Raw genomic sequence first — 23,511 nt, 5'->3', positions numbered from 1 at the left:
CCAGAGATGTCATCTAACTTGTCCTGAAGCCATGCAATAGTATGGTAGTAATTTAACCAAGGTTTTTTTGAACATGGAATCCCTTGCTGTCTCCAATTATTAATATTAGGGAAAATAATAAGAAGATAACTACTACATTTATAAATTATAACCAAGAAGGAAGGAAATGGAGGGGGAATGGGAAAGGACTTTAGAAGTAAACATCTGTCTTTGTGTGAAAGTCATGAGAACATGCCTTGTATGCTTCCTCCAATGAGAGGGCCCCAGCTACTATACTGTGAAATCCACTGTGGCATTTGCACTGAGGTCACACTTCCAATGGCCTCCTCCTGGCCAATGATGGAGCATAGCAGGGATATTAAGTGATGCTCATTCCTGGGAGACATGGAACTCCTCTGATGGCTGACTTTAGCTTGAAGACTCCCTGAAGCTTCTGAAATTTCCTTGTCATTCTCAAGGGCGTTTCCCTCCTTCTCTCTCACATTATAGTCTGAAGATGCTCCCAGCCTTAAATTCTGCCCTTTTATCTCAAAGAAGTGTTTTCTGTAACAAAACAGTTGCATGTTTAATCCCATCTTGGTGTCTACTTCTTGGAAGAACCAGACAAGTAGTACCGAAACTGATCTGAGCAAATGAACAGTAAGATAGACATTTGGGACTGGCTAACCCAACACTGGACAGGTAAAAGGGATACCATCCTGGCTAGTATGTGGGCATGGATAATTCTTGGTACAATGTGGCAGGTTAATTGCTAAAGATTTTATCAATGATGACAAGGAAAATGTCCTGGTAAAGCAGAATGCTACAGCAGGTACAATGATGTAAGTGTTTGAAAAATAGTGAGAAATAATGCCTACAAAGCAGACTAGGGCACCTTATAGTAGGATAATGAACGACTGAGGGTTGTTAAAAAGGAGTTCATGGTTCAGTCTCTGAACCCAGAGTTTCAGCTGTAGTTTCCTGTAGTGGAATGCTACACACAATCAAGCGACAGGCTGAAGGGTTACTTATCAGTCATAGAACTCCAGACATGTTTGAATACAATGCCAAGTCAGGTATGTTATGCAAAAATAGGGCATTGGTAGGAAAAAACCTAAGATTCTGAAAAATGGGACAAGGAAATATGTATGGACAACCTTGAAGATGCTGACTACTTAATCCCCTGGCTGCCCCTGTACCCTCAGGATTTGGAAAGATAGTCCATTCTTCTTTAGTTACAGCTATTACTTCTACTGCATAGAAAAATGCTACAAAAGCTTCTCCTTCACAAGGCAATAGGCATTCTCTCAAGAGTTGCCCCAATTTCTCTTCTGGTTGCTGGGCCAATAGCTAGGGTTGAAAAAGAGCATAACCTGGCTGGGAATATGCCAGGCCTAATAAGGGAGGAGAGAGACCAAATACTTTAAACATTTCAAGAACTAGCTGATATATTCTGACAAGAGTGAAGAAAGGACTTTTGGATTAGATTTTGAGGGCAATAGAGGGCACCAGAATGTATGGATGGAAAAGCAAGAATTTGTTGCCTTAGATGTATTTTCTAAAGACAAGGAATATAATATCCTAGCAAGGACTCCAGGCAATAGGGCAAACTTGCTGCTGGGATGGATTTTAAAGATCTATAAAAAGTGATGGCCAACTCTAAGCAAAACAAAATGCAAATATTGCCCTGGCAGATAGAAGAAGAAATAATGAGGCTGAGGGAAGTGAGCATGATGAATGGACATGTTATATAAACTAGAAGACTCAAGAGAACATGCCCTTCACCAAGGCCATCAGAACTATGCTAGTAAGTAAGGCACCAGAATAACTATGAAACTCAGTGATCATTCTTTACAGACTAGGGATGATGCTAGGAGGGGCAGTTACAGATCTAGGCTCTTGAACATCCATGGTGGGTAATAATGCCCTCCCTCTAAATAATAAAAACCAGGTTATGACACTTAATTGCCAGCCCAACTACATAATGACAGGTAAAGTTGGAGAGAAAGTTAAAGGATTTAACCTACAAAGTTGTGTAAATGGTTAATACAGCATGGAATTTTTACAAGCAGAAGAGATGGGAAGCCAACAAGACTTGCTGCTTGACATCTAAAATTAAAAAACAAACAATAAACAAAAATGCAAAAATAGAGGAGCAAGAAAGTGTGCGGTAGAAAGTCCAGCCCCACCATCTGGGCCATACAATACTTTCTAGTGTTGAAGAATCCAGCAGACCCTAAAATGTTGGAAAATATGCAACGTGGAACTTACTGGCAAGTTCCAGTGGAAGAATCACAATATAGGCCCTTGATTCTGGAGTAAGGCCAGGCATAGTAGAAAATTATTCTTTGAGAAACATCTCTTTTGTGTTCTTGGATTTTGGTAAACACAGAACACTTAACCATGGAAAATATACTGGCCATGTACCTAAAACTGCCCATCATGAGCTTAATTCTGTTTGGCCAACCAAATCATAATTATTAGACAGGGTCAGACATAGTCCACTGGTCATGATAAAGTAGCCCAGATCACATGTCACACAACAGACTGATACTAGTGTTCTTCCCCTGGCTTGTACTTATGGTTGTCTGGGAGTTCCTGTATTACCAGCCAAATGAGCAGGAAAAAGTCTGAGCTTAACCTTTTGTGGATGGTTTGGCTCAGCATGGAGGTGCAAGTAAAACATGGACAGTGGCTGCGTTATAGCCACATTTAGGGGTGGACTTACAAAGCAGTGGAGTGGGAAGAAAATCTTCTCAATGGCAGAGCTGTAGGCAGTGTACTTAGTCACCTATTTTGTGTGCAAAGGGAAATAACCCTAGGAAGAATATATATAAATTTCTGGGCAATGGTTAATAGTCTAACCATTGGAGCATGGAAGAAAAAGAACAAGAACATCAGAGACAAAGTGGTCTGATATACAGGCATGTTGATGGTCATGTAGAAGTAGGCACAAGATATGAAGATTTTTGTATTATACATTGTCTTCCAGAAAGTATCCACAATAGAAAAGGAACTGAACAACCAAGTAAATAAAATGATTCATGCAGTTGCATTCATTATCAGCCACTCATTATCAGCGACTCTGATGGCCATGATGGGCACCCAAATGAAGTCATAGTGGCAGAGATAAAAGCTATATATGGGCCCAACAATATCAACTCCTACTTACCACATGTGATCTAATTACTGCTATCTCTGAATGTCCAACTTGCCAACAATAAAGACCAATACTGAGTCACTTATATGGCACTATTCCTTGAAGAATTCAATTGGTTAGTTGACTACATTGCCCATCTACACTCTGGTTTGACTTACAAGGATAGGTAATTATTCTGGGTGTAGGTTTACCTTTTATGCCTGCAGAACTTTAGTCAGAACTGCTTTCCAGGGGCTAATAGAACACCTGATCCACAGGCATGGAATCCCATATAGCACAGGATCTAATTTCCAGACCCACTTCACAACAAATGAAGTATGGGAGTGGACCCATGACTAGGGGGTCCACTAATCATAACACAAACTGTACAACTCTGAGTGGCCAGCCTTATAGAATCCTAGAATGGCCTACTCAATGTGTAACTAAGGTACTAGTACTAAGGAAACACTCCATAAGGATGCAATATATTTATCAAGTCAGAGACCCCTATATGGCACTTTGTTTCTAATAGGAAGGATACATGGGTCCAAAAGAGTGGCCATTAATGACTCACTGGAAGATCTGTCCTTCCTCAGAATTTTGAGCTCTTCCAGGGAACACACTAAGAGTTCCATCAAGCTATAAGTTATGGTTACATCTGAGAACTTGGTACTTCTCACATCCAGGGACTAACAAGAGACAACGGAAATCACCATACTGGCAGAGGTAATTGATTTTGATTAGCAGAATGACAGAAAGCTGCTTGCACAGTGGGGACAGGGAAAAATGAATGTAGAATCCAAGTAACCCATTTGTATCCTAGTACTTCCTGACCCTACTGTAAATGGAACAGTCATATGAAGCAACTTGGACTATGAAAGGTGTGATAATCAAGGGTTCAAATATTTCAGGAATGAGGGTTTGGTTCATACCACCTGGCAAGCCACCAAGACCTGCTGAAGGAATCACTGAGGATAAAAGGCATTTAGAAAGAAGTTGGAGAATAACTGCAGTGATAGGAACTTTAGTTCATCACACTAACCTCCCTCTTCCTCATTTTTGCTCAGGAAGAAAGGCCCATGGAACCCATGGAGGAGCTGCTCCTGAACCTGTGTGATGAAATAGATCTGAGTGGTGCAAGGGCTCAATGTGGTGGCCGTGAGAATAAGCTTTGCAGACCCCCCCACAGCAGGTAGTATAACTGACCATAAAGCCCAGCTGTTGTGCTCTGAAATCCAAAACTCATTTATGCTGAGGTCACAATGCTCCATGGGCTGCTCCCAGTCAATGACTGAGAGTGGCAGGAATATGAAGGCAGACCCATTCCTGGGAGACATGGGACTCCTCTGGTGGGCAACCCTGGTTTGAGGACATTCTCAGACAGCTTTGTCAAACCTCCCTTATACTGCAGGTCTGTCTGGAACAATGCCAGGCAATGTCCCTACCCTCCTTCCTTCAATCAGAGTCAGATTTGCTTGTGGTTTTATCACCATCCCAGCTTTACCCAGCTCCTCTCCTATTTTCCTTCACACAGATACTTCTCCTAATGGAAACCTTGAACAATTAATTTTGCCATCTGTTTTTTTTTGAGGGTCTCAGTGATATATATTATTAAGTTGGGAGTTTCATGAGTACGCACAAGGTCCTTATTTAACATCAACAAGGAAAATGAAGCAAACTAGTGAAATCACTATCTTAAAGACAAACAGTGAAGAAGTGAGTGTAGTGTGGTGAGACCATACAACAACATGTCTTAAAAGAAACAATCTAGATAGTGATATTTATGTCCTTGCAGTTGTTTAAAATTTGGTTGAGTGACCTCCTAATGGGACAGAATCTAGGTATATTTGTGTTTCTGTAAAAAACACACAACCTAAGAAGTAAGACTGGACAAGGTTCAGACTGCTGGTGGTGCAGCCAAAAGGTAATGAAAATTATTTTCCAATCCTACTTTTCATGTTAAAAAAATTTTTTTAAATGTTTTATTTATTTTTTAGGCAGAGAGAGACAGAGCATGAGCAGGGGAGGGGCAGAGAGAGAGGGAGACACAGAATCCTTAGCAGGCTCCAGGCTCCAAGCTGTCAGCACAGAGCCTGAGGCGGGGCTTGAACTCAAAGTCTGTGAGATCATGACCCGAGCCAAAGTTGGAAGCTTAACTGACTAAACCACCCAGGTGCCCCTACTTTTCACTTTTTTAAAAAATTGAGGAAGGTTGAATTCACATTCCATATCAACATTTGGTGAAATCTTCCACTTAGCCAGTTCCTTGACAATTCTGCTCCAGTCTTCCTTTCTACAATCTCCTTTCCAGTTGTTCCACATCTGGTTGCTTTCTCCCACCCACTTTCTACAAGATTTCCCACTCTCCTCTCTGCCCTCTTTACCCATTTTCATTATATTCTTTACAACAGATGTCTGGCCAACGTTGAAAATGTTTCCAAGAAAATTCATTCTACTCTTATTACTAACATCATCAGAAAGGACTTTTGAACAGTTAAAAATGTCAATGAATTGTTTGAGAAGCTGGAAGTAATGCCTCTGGAAGTGTTCAAGTAAAGGTAATCTCCCCAGTGTCCTTTTTTTTCATATTCAATGATTCTAAGTCTTCCCTATATAAAATCCTTAGGAGATTCTCTTTTTAAAAAGACGTGAAATAGTTAGCCACAGGTGCTTCTATAACAGTGTAGAGAATTGACAGCTTTTGAAAGGCCTTTAATCAGGTTATTATTTTATTTACATTTCCTTTATTTTTTTCTTCTGCAAAAAGCCAAAGATAAGTTTCAGTCTGTCAGGACTGTCATAAAGTCTGAATCATCAATGTCAAAAATCATGCTATTCTTCTTTTTTTACACTGATATGGTTGTTCCCTTCTGTTGGTTGTTGTGTTTCCTGAAATGAGAGTTTTCCAGAATTCCAAATTCAAAAAGTTTAGCATAGTTTGTTTTGAATTGAATCATCACTATCAAAGGTTTTCAATGTTAATATTTCTCTGTAAAGTTTTGGGGAATCACTCATTTTAGGTCTTCAGCAATATGAGCAGGAAACAACAACAAAAAAGATACATGGCTTTTTCCTTCTTTGAACATAACTTTTTATTCACATTTTCCTTATGTCTTCTGTTCCACTTAAGATAAAATGAAAAAGTTTCCATGAAATAAGCTAAGAATTCTGGAACTTAGTCATAATTTATTTCCTTTATCAGATATCTCTTCTGAAGGTAAGTTTTAAGTCAAAAATAAATTTCATAATACTTTTATGTTTGCGGAATCTTGTTGTGATGACAAAAATTACTTCTAACTACTTTGAATGTACTTTAATTTACTACGAAAGTGTTACATCCTTTTTCTTTCTTTTTTTTTTTTTAAATTTTTTTTTTTCAACGTTTATTTATTTTTGGGACAGAGAGAGACAGAGCATGAACGGGGGAGGGGCAGAGAGAGAGGGAGACACAGAATCGGAAACAGGCTCCAGGCTCTGAGCCATCCGCCCAGAGCCTGACGCGGGGCTCGAACTCACGGACCGCGAGATCGTGACCTGGCTGAAGTCGGACGCTTAACCGACTGCGCCACCCAGGCGCCCCTCCTTTTTCTTTTTTAACCAAACTTTATCAATCATTGTCAATGCAGCAAAAGTTGGTATCGAATACAAATTTCACAAGTGACAAAGATATTTTTAAAACCTATATAGAAATTATTAGAGTTTATGGAAATATAGTTTTAGATCAAGATTAAGTAGTATACATAGGTTATGTGTCATATATATGCCATTAAAATGTCATTATATATAATATGCATATATATACATATATCTATATCTATACATGATTTTAAGGTGTCAATATGTGGCATCCACCACAACATTTGGATATACATTCTGAATTTCTCAGTTGACAGAACAGTCTGGTCTCTTGTATTTTTTCCTTTCATTCCTTTTTTTAAGAGTCATGTAATACTTAAGGTAGAAAACTATCTAGCATAACATCAATTTCCTTTGCATTACCTTTTTGATTTCCCCGTGAAATGAAGTCTTGTGCTCCTTCCAGAACAACTCCAAAATTCCTTGACATTCCATGTACTGTTTTGATTGTTTCTGAAATAATTCCTGGGGCCCATAATATATCTGTGCCTCATATCTAAAGATACATTGTATATATTATAGTTGATTTGAACACTTTCCAAGAAAAACTTCAATATGTATGGTTATGAAACTGTTTTTATGTTTTGCTTATATGTCTACTGTACAAGCCCAAAATTTTTAAAGCAGCATACTTTATTCAAAGAATGATTAATTCAATGTTGTTAAAATTGCTTCTGTTTTCCCAAAGCAAGCAGCAGCATTATATTTTTATGCAGGAGAGTAAAGATCCTAATGTAACAGTAACTCTTCCTCCTCAACTCCCTTCTGCCAAACACACACACACACACACACACACACCCCTTCTGGTTACAAGTAGAAGTTTAAATAAATGCATTTAATTCCCCTCTTCCCTGAGATCTATTAATACAAAAGAAGAAAAAAATGATATAAACTCATAAATGAAGAAACAGGTGAGATGCCTCAGTAATTAAGAATTGTAAAGTATTTGTGGAAGATATGAAGTAAGTAGAAAAAAGGAAACAAGAAACAATATTTCCTAGGGAACATGAAGAGGAAATAGAGCCAAAAAGAGAGATTTCTTTCTCTTTAGAATCCAAGAGCACTGGGAACTGAGAAAGGCCAGCTAAAATGAGGTCATATGGGAAACTGAGCGCTGAATATGCATTAATTCTATATCTACATAAGGAGGACTCACTGGCCTGAACACAAATTATTTGCCCAATTTGCTTGCAGAATGCCAAGCGGGTAACAGTCTACCTTTGACAATAGATAAATTAACAAATTAAGTTAAGTCTGAAGTGTCCTCTTTATAAAAATTGAAAAACCTGTTTTAGTTCGAGCTGCTCTAAGAAGGTACAATAGACAGTGGCTTATAAACAATGGACATTTATTGTTCATAGCTCTGGAGGCTACAAGTCTTTGATCAGGGTGCCAGCATGGTCAGGTTCTGGTGAGAGCCCTTTTTCAGGTTGTGGACTACTCTCTTCTCATTTTTTCCCAGATACGTAAGAGAGAACTTCAGAAAGTGAGCTCCAGAGCTCCCCGGGGGTCCCTTTTATAATGACACTAATTCCATTCATGAGGGCTCCACCCTCATGACTAATTACTTCTCTAAGATCTTCCGTCCTAATATTACCATATCTGAGGGTAGGATTTCAACATATGAATTTGGGGCACAGCACAAACATTCAGGCCATTGAACTGAGATCAGGGATTTCTGCTTTTGGTGACTTTAGAAAATTGGTTAATTCTTTGCATCCACATTATAAAGCAAATGTGCTTTTTATTTTTTTTAATTTTTTTAACGTTTTTTTTATTTATTTTTGAGACAGAGAGAGACAGAGCATGAGCAGGGGAGGGTCAGAGATAGAGGGAGACACAGAATCCGAAACAGGCTCCAGGCTCTGAGCTGTCAGCCCAGAGCCCGATGCAGGGCTCGAACTCACAGACCGCGAGATCATGACCTGAGCCGAAGTTGGACGCCCAACCAACTGAGCCACCCAGGCGCCCCGCAAATGTGCTTTTTAGTAAAACTAAAGAATTGGTTATTTGTACTGCCTCCACTTTCTAACTTGTCATTCTCTCCTGGATCTGCTCCATGAAACAGCTTTTGACAGGGTCACCAAACATCTCTATATTTTAAAATCCAATGGTCAAGGTTCATTTTCTGTCTCCCTATTTTCCTTCCTTCCTTCCTTCCTTCCTTCCTTCCTTCCTTCCTTCCTTCCTCCCTCCTTCCCTCCCTTCCTTCCTTCCCTCTCTCTCTCCCTTCCTTTCTTCTTCCTTCTTTCCTCCCTCTTGCTCTTTCTCCCTCTCTCTCTCTTTCCCTTTCTCTCTTTCTCACCTTGATAGTTGATCTGTCCTTTCTTGAAAAACCTTTTCCACTTGCTTTCAAGACTCCATGCTTTACTGATTAACCTGTTACCTCACTAGATGGTCCTTTCCAATGTCCTTGGCTGGATTTTTCTCTTACCAATTACTAGGCATTGGTGTGCCTCTGAGATCTCTTCTCTCTGTCCACACTGTCTCTATAAGTAATCTCATGTGGTCCTATTCAACAAACACAATTGTGGAAAAAATTCTTTAAGCCAAATCATTTTGAGCTGATATTTTTCGCAGTAATACTTAACTGAAATATAGGATTAACTAAGGAATTGCGTATGTATGCATTTGTATATCTGTTGCTATAAATACAGACTTTAAAATAAAAAACTGTAGCATTCTGTATAGGTTGTCTTGAGAATTGCACCTGGTCCTTCTCACTTTTTATAAGTATGTTTTTGATGATTAAATATTATTTATAGTGGCTTCATACTTTGTTATTTAGATGTGCCCACATTTACTTAAATAATACTTTGTTATTGAACCTTAAAGCTGTACTCAATTTTTTTTTACTATTATAACTAACCATTTAATGAGCATCTTTAGAGCTAAATCTTTACATACCTTGATAAATTATTTAATAAACATTTGGAAGCATAGTTGTTAAATCAGTTAAGTACACCAAATACTTTTACCAAGTTCCCATGAAGAAAGTCTATAACCAATTTACATAGCTATCAACCATGCCTGAGAACTATATCACTAGTATTTATTGCCTAATTTAGTTTTTGGTATCTAGTCTTAATAGATATTTATTAGATATCTAGTATAAGAAAGAAAATAAATATATTTGAGGATTGAACTTGTGATGTTGAGAAAAATATTACTAGAAGGCAAAAAATTTCATCTTTATTTTCTTTATTTTTTAAGCTTATTTATCTTGAGAGAGAGAGAGAGAGACAGAGAGAGAGAGAATGTGAGTGAGGGTGGGGCAGAGAGAGAGAGAGAGAGAGAGAATCCCAAGCAGGCTGTCAGCGCAGAGCCTGAGTGGAGCTTGAATTCACAAACTGTGAGATCATGACCTGAGCCGAAATCAAGAGTTGGATACTTAACCAACTGAGCCACTCATGCACCCCTAAAATTTCATCTTTATGATGAATGATGAAATATTCATTAAAGATAAACTCTTTATCTCAGAAACTGAAGAAACTGGCACTTGAAAATTAGTTCTAACTCAAAGTGTGAAAGGAAAAGAATTGTATTACAGGAAAATTTCTGAAAATATCACTTAAATTTTATTACAATTTCCTTTGGTCTTGGATTCTCTTGTTATTGAAAAAAATATATTGATAGGCATTTAAGACTCCATGTAGCTGCTTTCCTGACATACATTAATTATTTCAGTTATACTGTTAAAGAGTATCTTATGATTACTGAATTATCTTTTATTACAAGAAAAAAATTCCAAATCATTTGGCAATCTTTAACACTGATAACTCTTAGTTTTATACACACACACACACACACACACACACACACACACACACTGTATACACACAAACACATATGAATATATATATTCCAACTTATTCCAAGTATATATATATATATATATATATATATATATATATATATGTGTGTGTGTGTGTGTGTCTATCTATCATCTATGTATCTATATAAAGTTTATTTATTTATTTTGATAGAGAGAGAGAGAGCAAGCATGAGTGGGGCAGGAGCAGAGGGAGAGGGAGAGGGAGAATCCCAAGCAGGCTGTGCGCTCTATGCTGAAACTGGACACAGGGCTTGATCTCATGACTGTGAGATCAAGACTTGAGCCAAAATCAAGAGTCTGACGTTTAACTGACTAAACACCCAAGTATCCCTAAGGTGTATTTTTTAATGCAATAAGTCATATATATTTAATATATATTTTGTTTTGATATATATGTATAAACCTATGAAAAGTACCAAAATAGAGGTAATGAACGTATTCATCACTTTCAAGAAATTTTTTAGTTCCCCTTTAATGTGGCTTTCCTATCCCTTTTGTTATCACCCTCACAACTGCCATCCTGGGCAACCACTTAATTTTGCATTTTCTAAAGTTTTATATACATGGAATCATATATCATGTTTTTTTTTTTTTTGGTCTGGCCTCGTTTACTGGCAAAGTATTTTGCAATTCATCCATGTTGTTGCCTGTACGGTGGTTCACTCCATTAAATTATGCAATCTTCAAGTAATATTATACCATTTCATATATAATGTAAGAACCTGACAAGAGTGTACCTCAATTTTCCTTTCCTGGCCTTTGTCCTATTGTTGCAATACAGTCTTTTTATACATATATATAAACTCCATACAACATTGAAATTATGTCAATTTAAACAGTTGTATATTTTTAAAGAGATTTAATATATACAAGTAGGGGCACCTGGATGGCTCAGTCGGTTGAACATCCGACTTCGGCTCAGGTCATGATCGCACAGTTTGTGGGTTCAAGCCCCGCATCAGGCTCTGTGCTGACTGCTTGCTCAGAGCCTGGAGCGTGCTTCAGATTCTGTGTCTCCTTCTCTCTCTGCCCCTCCCCCACTCACACTTTGTCTCACTCTGTTTCTCAAAAATAAATAAATGTAAAAAAAATTTTTTTTAATATATACAAGTATTTTATATTTACATATTAGTTACCATTTCTGATGTTCTATGTTCCTTTGTGAAGGTCAATATATATTTCTTATATGATTTTCCTTATGCTTGAAAAGGATTAACATTTCTTATAGTATGGGTTAACTGGTGATGAATTCTTTCTGCTTCTGTATGCCTGAAAAAGTTTTTATTTCAATTTCATTGATAGATATATTGATGGATATTTGATAGATATTTTGATAGATCATTTCCATTGGATAGATGTTTCATAGATCTTTCCTTTGGATATAGAAATCTAGGTTGCCATTTTTTTTTTTTTCAACGTTTATTTATTTTTGGGACAGAGAGAGACAGAGCATGAACGGGGGAGGGGCAGAGAGAGAGGGAGACACAGAATCGGAAACAGGCTCCAGGCTCTGAGCCATCAGCCCAGAGCCTGACGCGGGGCTCGAACTCACGGACCGCGAGATCGTGACCTGGCTGAAGTCGGACGCCTAACCGACTGCGCCACCCAGGCGCCCCAGGTTGCCATTTTTTTTAATATTTAAAAGATGTTGATCCATTGTCGTCTTATTTTTCCCAACAAGAAATATTTTGTCCTCATTTTATTTGTTTTCCTATGCATAAAGGAAAAGGCTGGTTTACACTTTTTCTCATTATCACCATTTTTATCAATTTAATTATGACATGCTTGGTGTAGTTTTATTTGTTTCTTGTACTTGGGTTTTGTTGAGATTCTTGGATTTGTAGATTTATAGTTTTCACGTCCCCTTCACTTCAGTTTTTCCAAGTACACTTGTATTAGTCCATGTAAAGTTGTTCTATAACTCACTGATGTACTTTTCTTTATCATCACTGCTATTATTATTATTTTTCCCTATGTTTTATTCCAAATGATGTCTACTTTTATGGGTGCAAGTTCACTAATCTTTTCTTCTTCAATGTCTAATCTCCTGTTTATCAATTTCACTGTACTTTTTGTCAGAAATTGCAGTTTTCATATCTAGTAGTTTATTTTGTAATTTTTTACAGTATATTCTATGTCTCTACTTAAAATTGTAAATATAGAGAATATATGAAACAGATACAATAACTTCTCATGTCTTTGTTTAGTTTAATATCTGTGTCAGTTCTGGGTGGGTCTTGATTGATTTTTTTTTTTCCTCATCATGGATTATAATTTCCTGCTTGTTTGCATGCTCATTAATCTTCGAATGTATATGAGACATTGTATCTTTCACCTTTTTGGGTAGTAGATAATTTTGTATTCCTAAAAATATTTTTAACTTTGTTTTGGGAGGCAGTTAAGTTTTAGAAATAGTTCTAGCCATCCTGGTTTACCTTTAAAATCATTATTTCAGAAACAGGGAGTGTTTATCCAAGATGAATGATTCCCAGCTAATGAGGTAAGACTCATCTGGGTCCTTTGCCAAATTATAAGTTTTTCTAGTCTGGCTAGTGGGAAAGGCAGTATTGCCAGTGTTGATGAGTGTTGGGCATCATCTCCTCTAATCCTTTTGGGTGGTTATTTCCCAGGGCTGGGGTATTTTTCTCACATGCATGCACTGATTTACTGACTACTTAAGGGGGCCCTCTGTAGATCTCTAGAATTTTCTCTATGTGCAGCCCTCTCCTTTTCTGAACTCTGTTATGCGAATACTAACAACCTTGGTCCCCCTGGACTCCCACTCCATCTCCTCATTTCAGGAAAGCTGGCAGACTCTGCCTATGTTCTCTTTCTCTCTGTCATTGCCTAGAAACTCAGGACAGTTAACTGGGGCATTAGTGGCTCACCTTGTTTGTATCCTATTTTTCAGAAATCAGCATCCTTCATTGACTGTTGTCCAGTGTCTTAACACCATTGTTTCAAACATGTTTTTCCAGTTTTTAAATGTTTCCCAAAGGAGGGTAGTTCCAATCACTATGACTCCATCTTGACCAGGAGTGAAAGTTTACACTAATATGTCTTAACTATTATTTACTGCGTTTAAACATTTTACTTTCTAGGGCTGTTAATTACATGAAGGATTGTTTGGGCAGGGGGGAGGATTACAGACTCATCTTCACAACATACTGCTTTCATTGTGTCAGTCTTTGTTCTAGAATCCAAAATGGCTTTTTTAGCTAAGGTAAATATAAACACAAACGTAAGCCAATAAAGTTAGCTATATAAAGAACCCTAAAACAGGGTTTTTATTGTTTATAGCTTTCTTATGTACCAGCTTGATCCAAGGATACACTTAAGGTAGAGAACTGGGTGGACTATATAGTATTTATTCAATCATCCATGACTAAAATTGCTGTCAAACAAAATTTTATAAAAATTGCAGAAGAAGTTGTAGGTTGTATTATCCAAAAACAATCTGGACTCCAAATAATCTAAGTGGCAGATGAAAGAATATTAACTCCCACAAGTGTACAACATAAGAATTCTAACCAAGATATTTGTCTATACAGTTGATCACTCCACTTATGTGTGGGGTGGGAGACTGCTTTAGTATGGTACAGATAAAGAACCTCCTTCCTTGAGTGTTTACAATAGGAATTGTGGTTCCCCCCACCAACAATGTTTGCATTTATTTGTAGACCTGCATATTCTCTCCAAAGACTATATATAAACATTACTACAGAGTCAAACTGCTGGAATTATCAATTCCCTCAACACTTTTTGAAAAAGGACTTTTAAGAACAGAGTCGTTGCTGGAGGCTTATAAACTTCTATATTAGAGAATATTAGATTATTAGAGAATGAAAAAAATTGTGTGGATTAGACTGTTTGAGGAACATTTCAGAAAAAGACTGTAACCCTAAAAAGTCATAGAATTCTAGAGACAAAAAAGTTATAAATAGTGATTACACAAAAGTAAAATTATTAAAATTATCATTATTTGGTTCGTTTTTACTATATGCATTATTTTTAGAGCCAGATTTCAATACACCCTAACTATATCTTAATGGCTAGTTCTGCATTACTAGTACAGAGTTGTTTTAGAATTTATGTGACTTAGTCAGAATATATCTCTTTCCTACAGTGGTGAAATCAGAAAAATCAATACCTTTCAATATGTCTATGTGGGCAACCTGTACTTGATCAGTCCCTCTAAAGATTAACAATAGCATGTGTATTAGTCATCTATTTCCATACTAATGCTGTGTAACAAACCACTCGTAAACTCCTCAGTGTCCTAAAGTAGCAATCATTTTTCCATGCTTATCAGTCTGCCCGATGGCTGGAGGTAAAATGATTTACACTGGATTTGACTGGGCTTCACACAAAGCTTCTATATATCTGTACACTGTCCAACTTGTTTCCATTTCTCATCTCTTGCAGTCTCATTTCTATGTCTCATTAATAGGTAATAGGGGCAGTTCAGATGAAATCTGTTCAGTGGTAAACTACATAATTTTCTCCACCACCAGAAAGATTTTTTAGAGGTAATGTTGACATCTTTCAGAAATATGGGTGTATAATTTTTACCCAAGAATTTGCCATGCATCTTCATATTGTCTTTTACTATGTCCTTCTATGTCTCTTGAGCCTTTGCTAACAGACTATCCACAAAACAACACTGCCTTTTTTGAATACCTGTTAACTTTATGTGTTGCTGAATTTTGTTCCCTGTGAGCCAAATATCATAACATCTGTTATGGCCATAGCCAGTTGCCTCCAAACTTGATTTAAAACATGAAGTGTTTTTCCAAGAAGAAACATCTCGAACTTTATAGCCTATAAGCAAATTTACCTTGGAATGTCTCATTTTAAGCCTGCAATTTTCAGATACCTGTCAGGAATATAAAACGTTAACAAATTTTATGGATGGGAGAATAATAAGCAAAAATAAATAATGGTTTGGGTTTTAGTGGCTTATCAATATCTGACTGAACTCATTAAGTAATCTGTCTTCAGTCTTATTTAGTGCTATGAAATTCCCTAATAGCTTATAAACCTAAACCAAATATAAGAACACTTCTGCTTATTTGTTTTTCTCCAGCCACATCATTAATAAAAAGTCTCTTCTTATAAGAATCAAAATCATATTTGGACTATGACTTCACTCAGATTCTTTGGAGCTACTGCTACTATTAAAGTGTAAGCATATTCTTTATGCACATTGTTACTAAAATATAGGGAATTTGATGGTCTTGTGTATAAATGTGTTTTTTTTTTCAAAAATCATGCATGAAAAATTGTAATTTTTCAAACCTGCCTAATATGTAAATGTTCTGCCCTCTGGCACTGGCCCATACATTCTCCTATTAAAGAAATCTTGCCTGGTACCCAAACTCGATAATTATGGCCGCCACTTAAAGGTAACCAAAACTACTGGTATATAGTAAGCTCAGAGTCTTGAATAGCGTAGAAACCTGGGGAGGCCCTGAGAATACAAGAAGCACTGGTTTTTCAGGGGATGGCAAAGCTCTTTTCTCCTCCAGTTATCTCATTGCCCTGTATGGATCCCAGTACCGTCCTTTCCAGTCAGAATCACTATAAAATGGTTTAAAATTCCCCCTAAGAATGACTTTTGAAAACATATTTTTAATTCTTCAAAGTCTATCATTGCTTATTGATTCTCTTTTCCTTCTAAGTTCTGTCTCTTCCTGAAGGAAAACCTTGTTTAGTACACAGGAACATTCTGACCAGGCCTAAAGTGACTCAGATTTGTTCTAAGCAATATCAAATATTTTTTAGGCAGTGTTTTAGCATTGTAAAAACATAGGTAAAATAAGAGACTTGGAATTCCTTCTCTCTGATAGTGCTACATTTCCCAAAAGGTCTCTATATAAAGTTGTGATTTTGTGGCAATTAGGAGTATTCCCATTGGATTCTAATAGTCATGAATGTCCATGTTATCTACAATTGCAGTAATGTCTAAGCACTTAAGACTTACACACACGTCTTCAATCATACAGCAAATATTCATTGAGTATTTACTATGGTTCAGGTACTAGTGTTATAGGTGAGAAATCAGAATTAGAAAGAAGAATATTTCTCAAGTTTTAAGAGAACAACAAATAGGGAAAATACTGAAGAAGAAGAAGAAGAAGAAGAAGAAGAAGAAGAAGAAGAAGAAGAAGGAGGAGGAAGAGAAGAAGAAGGTGATGATGACAATAATGGGATGGAAAAATTTAATACATTCTGACTGACACACGTATGAGCTACAAAGATCCTCCTAGCTTCAAAATCGCTATGACCTTGCTGGCACCTGCCTTGTGCCAGTGCCTAGCATACTATTCTCCCATGTTAAATTCCTTTCTGGCCTGTCCCACAATAAGCAGTCAGCCTGGTAACCCCTGGGGCCACAATTCAAGTTGCAACAGAACAAGTGGCTGAGATCTAGAGCAAAGAAAGTGGGCCGTTCTCAGGCAAACAAGCTAAATTGCTGTAGTTGTCCACTTGCTAATGCAATGCTCCTTATGAACTGTGTTAAGGGACTGGGAGGGATCAAGGGAATCAGCATTATACTGCTAAACATTTCTGCCTAAAACTGGCATCATTTCACATTCTTGGGACACTTATCTCCCAAAAGTACAAGTATTTAAATGAGGACCCTGAAGGCCTATACTTGAAAGTAGTAATAGATAAACATATAGGCATTCTTAAGTTTACAGACTGTTTTACCCTCTCAATTTTTAAAATGTTTATATATATTTGGGGGTGGAGGGCAGAGAGAGAGGGAGACACAGAATCCAAAGCAGGCTCCAGGCTCTGAGCTGTCAGCACAGAGCCCAATGTGGAGCTTGAACGCACGAACCATGAGATGACCTGAGCTGAAGTCAGATGCTCAAGTGACTGAGCCACCCAGATGCTTCCTTTTTACCCTATCAGATTAAAAAAAAAATGTGTAGGGATCTCTGCACACTACCACAGTGAATAAGTAAATTTCAATTAAAATAGAAGTATTAACACCTGTCTCAACATTATTTTTAAGTAGAAAGGAAATTAAGCAGTTCACTCAAATACCCAAAGGTCAAATGACTTAAACTCATAGGTCACTTGGAAGAGCTCACTTAGAGACTTGAGAAAGGCATTTAATATTATACTTGGACTTAAAAGCACTTTCCCAAGAATAAATCACTAATATGAATCTTCCCTTCCATCACAATGGGTAACCTTTCACAAGTCAGTGCAAATGCCAAGGCTTTTTGCTTTGATTTTTCAAAAGTATTAGTAATACTTCTAACTGAGACCTTTCTTAGTGTTAAAAAAGTAAGCCTAATTTAAGGTATTGTTGGTAATACTGAAGACAATCATAATGTAATCATAATGATGTGATTTCAAACTGGTGATTGAAGTAACAACTTTTCTGTATCATTTTTGTAAAGACATGTCTTGGCCTAGGGCTATGCTTGGTACCTCTCCACACAGTCAGTGTAAAAACTGAATTATATTCCTCCCAAAGAACTTAAGAGTCCAAATATATGCCATGAATCGTCAAGAGGAGCTTAAATCATTTCAGAAATGTTACTAAAAATTTTAGGCAACAGCAACTGTTAAGATGAAACATTTCGATTGTTAAGATGCAATTTTGAAGACTGATTTTTTTTCTTCCATCATCTGAATGGTCTGGGTCATATGGAGTTAGTCAAAAGAAAGAAAGGAACATAATTCAGAGAAAGTAACTACAACTTCGTGCACTGAACACATGAGCTGTATCAACAAAGTAAATAGTAAAACTTGCAAATTTCATGGAGTTCTGAAATCAGTCAAGGGAAAAGAAATAAATGGTGATCTGTGGCTTAAATCTTTTTTTTTTTTTAAATTTTTTTTTTCAACGTTTATTTATTTTTGGGACAGAGAGAGACAGAGCATGAATGGGCGAGGGGCAGAGAGAGAGGGAGACACAGAATCGGAAACAGCCTCCAGGCTCTGAGCCATCAGCCCAGAGCCCGACGCGGGGCTCGAACTCACGGACTGTGAGATCGTGACCTGGTTGAAGTCGGACGCTTAACCGACTGCGCCACCCAGGCGCCCCATGTGGCTTAAATCTTTTACTAACAGTTTTAGTTTTTGAAAGAATGACATGATAGCATTGCATACTTACTCTCTCTCTCATAGTTAAAAATGCATAAGAGCATCATAACTAAAATACACGTATTGCTTACAATTTACATATAAGTCACTGGACAAGAAAAAGAGATTCTACCTCTAGGAATTTAAAATCAGAATTGATGACACTAACTTGAAAAGATCAGTGTTAGTTATATGTCACAATAACTGACAAGAAGTAGATACTAAAATATGACCATGAAGTCATCTGAAGAGTGGAAGTCATAAAAAGTCTGAGTGAAAGCTGAACAGAAGGGTGGGGACAAGGAATGTATCAGCTTCCCTCTGATCCTACACAAAGACTTCTGGAAGATGTGGGGCTTCCGGGGAGATTACACTGGGGCAAAGGGACAAGACGGAATTCTCCGTGATCACATGTTAGGGGTCTGACTGGAACAACGCTGGGAGGTGGCAGTGGAATGACAGAAAGGAGGCAGCTGAGAAACTGTGACTGAGGTTATGAAAAGGTGCACACAGCAAAATGGAGAAGGGAGCTGAAATGAGGCCAGGGAAACCTGAGCACCTAGACCAGGATAACAGCTTTCCAGACCAAGGAGAAGTCAGTATCACTTCTGGTTTTGAATTGAAAAAAAAAAAAAAAAAAACTTAACTAGAAATAACAGAAATAAAAAACAAGTATGAGAATTATTCATAAGAAATTCCATGTAGACAGTTGCTATGTCAAAACCACAAAATTCAGCGGGAGAAACATATAAACTAAAGGCAGAGCAGTGTTTAATATATGAGCTATGCAAAAATGATTCAAATGAGAAAAAAGAAAAATGCAAAAGTTAAGAAAATGCTAAATTTGCACCCATTATACAGGACCTCCACTCGAAAGTGAAGAACACCAATCCAATTTCATTATGATAGAAAAACACAAAGCATTTGTGTGTTTTTATTGTTTTTGGTTTTTTTTTTGGTTGATGGGTTATTTACTTAATGTTCTATTATATGCATCTCCTAAATATTTATTAGAGATACTAAACTTAATATAGCACTCAAATCTTACAGATTACTTTCCATCAACTCAAACTGAGCTATCTCATTCAGGTTTATCTCCCTCTTATCTGCATTTTCAGCTTGCAGTGTACTCTTTCAGGGAACTGACATTCGAAATTGCAAAAATAATCAGTTTTCATTGTATAAGGATTTTTAAAAGGGAAACAAGAAACAGGAAAGGAAAGATCAAGTCACATCAATTAGATCTCTAGATTAGCAAATAATTTTTCTTGAAACATAACTATACTTCCATTTTTCTCTGTATTCTTCTGTCACATATACACATATACAAACACACTCATAAACTGAAAACCAAGTCAGACTGGCTCTCTTGTGTTATAGACACAAATAGCCACAACTGTCATTTCTTTCATCTCAAGACAAGAACTATATTAGAAAATTTGGGGCTTGAAAAAGCAAAACAGCAAAATAGAAAGAAAGAAAGAAAGAAAGAAAGAAAGAAAGAAAGAAAGGAAAGAAAGAAAGGGAAAGAAAGAAAAGAAAGAAAAGGAATAAACATAAAAGGAAAGAAAGAAAAGAAAAGGAAAGGAAAGGAAAGAAAAGAAAAGAAAGGAGGAAGGGAGAGATGGAAGGAAGAGAGAAAAAGAAACAAAAAGAATTTTGACTACTTGAATTTATTTGTATTCAAATTATGTGCATTTTGAAGTTGTTTATTTAGGGGACTTATTACATATTTACTTTTCTGAAGCTATGAGTAAAAATGTGAATCATAGTTAAGAAATAGCCACTACTAGTATTAAAGATACCTTTTTTTCTTTTAAATTTAGGAACCTAATTTAACACAGCTTAGCATTTGAAGAAGACTAAGATTTGTTTGTTCAAATAAACAGGGAAGTGTAAAGCCAGTGGGGATCATATGACCAAGGCAGTGAAACAAGGTGAGTGGTGGTTTGATGAACACGAGCAGCAGTATGACCGCCATGACACTGAATTCAGTAGATATTTGCACTGCCTTTTCTTATTCCCCTTTTCTTCTAGTCTTTGATGGATATATAATAATTATATTTTATAAGAATGCCAGTGGTGACGGAAGTGCTTCTCCTAATGCAGAGGCTGTAAAGCTATCAGAAGAGCTTTAAGCAAATGTTATCTGTTTTACAGAAGAAATCAATTACCCACAGATTGCTTAAACCAGTGACAGGCATGGTAAGGAATAAAATGTGTTAAGTAGAAAAGTTACAGCCATCAACATGTAAGGAATTACATGATATATGAAAGCAATCACTTGTTCAATTTACCTTCAAAACTAAAACAAGTTCTTCTGCATTGGAAATAAACATGAACCTCTCTCTGAAAAGGGAACAATTTCCAACTCAATGGAAAAAGTACTGTATAAATTTTAGCCAGCAATAGTGCTATTAGGAGAACACAACCAGGTTTTCAGAGATAAAGTATGTGAACTATTTAACATACTTATTTCAAAGTAGGCATCACTTTGTCTTCATCTTCCGACAATTCAGAATTATGTAATTTCCAGATATGCCTGGAATAAAGAGTCTGCTAGAAAATACTCCACGCTTCGTAACATTCCTTATATTTATATCAAACTGCAGAGTTTTACTCAATTAAAAATATCTTTATTATTTTTAAGCTTTAATATTCATCATTCTCTGTTGATAACACATACTTCATTATCTGTACTAGCAAGAAAAGATTCACAAGTGGGCCTTTTTTTCTGCTTAACGAAGAAAAATAAGTGTTTCAAAAAGGCTCTGACAGTTCTTAGGGAGGACATCATGGTTCAAAATGCTCATCAAAGCTGTTAATTACTCAGGTGGAGTTGGCATCTTGCCTTGTGAAACAAGGTCACCATTTTCAGTTCTTTTTCCTATCAGTCCTTTAGGAATTTTTGCATTGTGTAATTTAATTTTTAAAACAAATTAATTCAAATCACATGTAACATAAAAAAGTAATTTCTTAATATTGCAACACAGGAATCATTCCACCAGATGTGCCATTAGAGACATCACAGCATAACCATCACATTTCTGTGAATGTCATTGTGTGCAATGACAGCCATGACGAGAGATACCTGCCTAATGAAGAACTTATGCTCCTTTTCACTTTCTTCTTTTTCAAATTGGGACGTGTGGAGGAGAATTTGTTCACGTGATCTTTTAATAGAATCAGGAGTAATATACCAGCTGATGCATACCATCCTTTTATAATATTCTGAGGGAAAGCTCTATACTGACTTAATTTTCTTGGGAATAAAATATGTATATTCAAGATTTCATGCAGGTCGGTTGTCCTTAATGGACAAATGTTAATGATAAATTTAAAGTACCACAGTTTTGGAACACCTGTACATGAAATTCTTTAAGAAGAACCACATTCGTAGTTTATTCACTCTGACACAGACAACAATATTGCGAAAATTCCCAAATGAAAGACACCACGGCTAATGCTTTTTTCTCTGCAAAATTATCAGGTTGATACAATGGCAATGTCCTACTGATTATTCACCACAGACCTTCCAACAGGATAATGCATTCTTAAAGTATGAACTTGAAGCTAAAATATTAAATATGCATTTCCTCCTCCTGGAGGACATGTTGAAATGCCACATGCTGTTGGTGAGAATGACCCATAAGTGTTGGATTTTTCTCCCCCTTGCTCTTCTTTTCCAGAAACAGTTAGTGTGGCGTGCAGTGAACCAAATCAACAATGTGATTCAAGCTGTCTCCGTGGCTTCTTGGCAAAAGAAAGGATAAACTATAAAAACTCCCCTCCTACAGCTTTCAGCTCTTGCTTCCCACACTTTAACATCTTCTGTCACCTCTGGCGCTGTTACTGACCCATGCTAAGCTAAACTAAAGGATGATAAGTTTGCTGCCTTTGCCCTTGTCCTGAGGGGCTGCGCATTATCCTATCAAGTATCAGTAGCCATTTCTGTGGGATATTTGTCACCCCACGAAGGCCTTTGCAACAAATGAAATGGGCAGCGAATTACAAAAATGTCATTCTCTAAAGGAAATGGATGAAGGCTTTTGTTCTCCAGTAATAAATAGATGCCATGGGCTTATAACACTATTTTTATATTAAATTTGACAGGGTTACTATTTCTAGTTCATTAAGGGAACAGCTTGAAAACTCTTTCTTTCTGTACTTTTGAAAATAATGTTGTTTCCCTCATTTCTTCCCAGTAATAAATATAAATGATACCTAGCAATAGATCTTGGAAATCACAGATCATGATTAATTTCAAGTTACTTTTGCTAATGATTGTTTTAAAAATGTACAAAAATCATTGTAGGGAGGGCTTTTGAGATTATAAATGGATTATGTAAAGAGGTACCTCTGAATGGATTTTAAAAGTCTGATTTACACCTATTTCTCCTTTCTTTATAAATCACAAATATATTACTTCCTTTTCTCACTTTTCTCACACATTATGGTTTTACAGGGCTTCATGATAAATATGCCATGGACAAAGGTCAAGCAAAGGATAATAACTCAATTCCTTAAATGAAAGCTTCAAAGTAAATCTTCTGTGTTTAACAGCAGTATACAGGGGTCAAGATTACAATGTCCCAGACTAGAGAATAAAATGTGTGTTAATACCTTTGAGCCTCAGTATATTTTTAAATGGGTATACTTGAACTGACATACTTAGATGTTCTTTGAAGTGAAGCTTGAGCAAGATACATAATACATGATAATAAATTAAATAGCACCACATATTTTTAGGTAAATCTGAATTAGTGTGGTTCATCAACATTTTCATGGTAGCTCTTCACTATTTCTAATATAGTAG

General features: G+C 36.7%; 2 long non-coding RNA genes across 2 annotated transcripts in view; one reads left to right on the top strand and one right to left on the bottom strand.

Annotated features, from left to right (window-relative positions):
* The window catches only part of LOC147581105 (uncharacterized), a 280,066-nt gene that overhangs the window by 162,211 nt on the left and 94,344 nt on the right, over positions 1-23,511 (bottom strand). The gene's annotated exons all lie outside the window — the stretch shown is intronic.
* Positions 5,545-23,317, top strand: LOC147581106 (uncharacterized). Its single transcript, XR_015250845.1, has 3 exons — positions 5,545-5,676; positions 20,522-20,632; positions 23,161-23,317. It is a non-coding gene; the product is annotated as an uncharacterized LOC147581106 (long non-coding RNA).

The sequence above is a fragment of the Puma concolor genome, chromosome B2 (assembly GCF_028749965.1).
Source record: "Puma concolor isolate L17-30 chromosome B2, mPumCon1.1.hap2, whole genome shotgun sequence".
Lineage (NCBI taxonomy): Eukaryota > Metazoa > Chordata > Mammalia > Carnivora > Felidae > Puma > Puma concolor.
This window is presented reverse-complemented; position numbering and strand designations above follow the sequence as displayed.